We start from the raw sequence: 1,555 nt of genomic DNA on the forward strand, positions 1-1,555 counted from the left end.
CTGTTCAGCGATTTCGAAGTTGATCTAATGGCGAGCCCTTGTCTCTAGCCATGAGGTGGGTGCTTGGCGCTCTAGCAAAATTTTTTGCGTGCCTATCGCGGCTACAACGGGAGAGGTGGTTGCCGCGAGCCTCTCCCGTGCCCCCCTCATTGATTCAACGCCGCTGTCAGGGCGGATGGATATGTCGGATTTTGAAACGGTGGACGCCGACGTTGAATCAATTAGAGGGGCATGAAGCCCACCCTCGAGGGTGCTATTCCTGGACTCTCCTTTAGATCATGTTTTCTTGTCACTCAGATGGCGCAATTTCAGAAAAAGGTTTGGCGCAATTTCGGAAAAAGGTTTGGCAGCGGTTGCCAGCCCTCACCGCGTCTACTCGGTGATTTTAAAACTCGATCTAAAACGGGAGCCCTCGTCTAGCACCTCCGTCCGGTGTTGCTCGGGTATTGCATAAATTTATGCCATCGGCGCGAATCCCCCGACGAATGCCTACGCTTGGACCCTCTCTTAGATCACCTTCTTCGATCACTCGACCGACGCAACTACGGAAGAGACTTGGCAGCGGTTGCCATTCTACAGCGCGTCTGTTCAGCGATTTCGAAGTTGATCTAATGGCGAGCCCTTGTCTCTGGCCATGAGGTGGGTGCTTGGCGCTCTAGCAAAAATTTTTGCGTGCCTATCGCGTAAAGCATGTTTTCTAGTCACTCAGCTGGCGCAATTTCGGAAAAAGGTTTGGCAGCGGTTGCCAGCCCTCACCGCGTCTTCTTGGTGATTTTAAAGCTCGATCTAAAACGGGAGCCCTCGTCTAGCGGCTCTGTGCCAACTCGATCGGCACAACATTGGGAAATGGTTCGACAGCGGTTGTCGTTCCAATGTGTCATCGGGGGATGCCTTGGAAAGTGGCCTTTCAAGGGCGAGCTCGCGTCTAGCCCTTGGATTGTGCGTCGCGTCACAAGTGAATGGGGAGATCTCTCTGTGAACGGCGGCATGGTGATTGCAAGAGAAAATTGACTTGGTCGGAGCATTGGCCTCGGGCCATTGTGACGGCCTTGCAATTTCTCTTTAATTGCAACCTATGTTTGCGCAGTAGCAGAGTTTGCATGTAAGATGGGCCTTGTTCTTGAGAGTTCCAGGAGATGACCTCCGGAACTTTTGGATTGGGCCCCTTCAAGGTGAAATTCATCCAGCTGATCGGATGAAGCTCGATGTGCTTGTATCTATTCCGAGACGGTAATGATGGTCATTAATCTGTGGCGGTGAGTATTATCCCATTCGGTAATCGCAATGGCGGAGCTGGTGGTAAGTACTTGTCGCTTTGTTTTTATGGATATACCCTATATGTAGGTGTCTGCACGGCTTGCAACACACTGCACATTTGGTGTTCGATTCTAAGATGCGCTTGTTGCTGAGTGTGTATGGAGTTGTATCTTTTAGCCAAGGGCTCCGTCTCATTGGCACGTTCTATCATTGCATTTTTATCCTGCCCGGACGGCAAGAAGGAAAGAGATGGTTGCACGGGTGCATTGCTCGACGTCCCTAATTTCATCAAGGGTCC

The sequence above is a fragment of the Cupressus sempervirens genome, chromosome 2, assembly GCF_028749045.1.
Source record: "Cupressus sempervirens isolate cs-2001-9-10 chromosome 2, ASM2874904v1, whole genome shotgun sequence".
Classification (NCBI taxonomy): domain Eukaryota; kingdom Viridiplantae; phylum Streptophyta; class Pinopsida; order Cupressales; family Cupressaceae; genus Cupressus; species Cupressus sempervirens.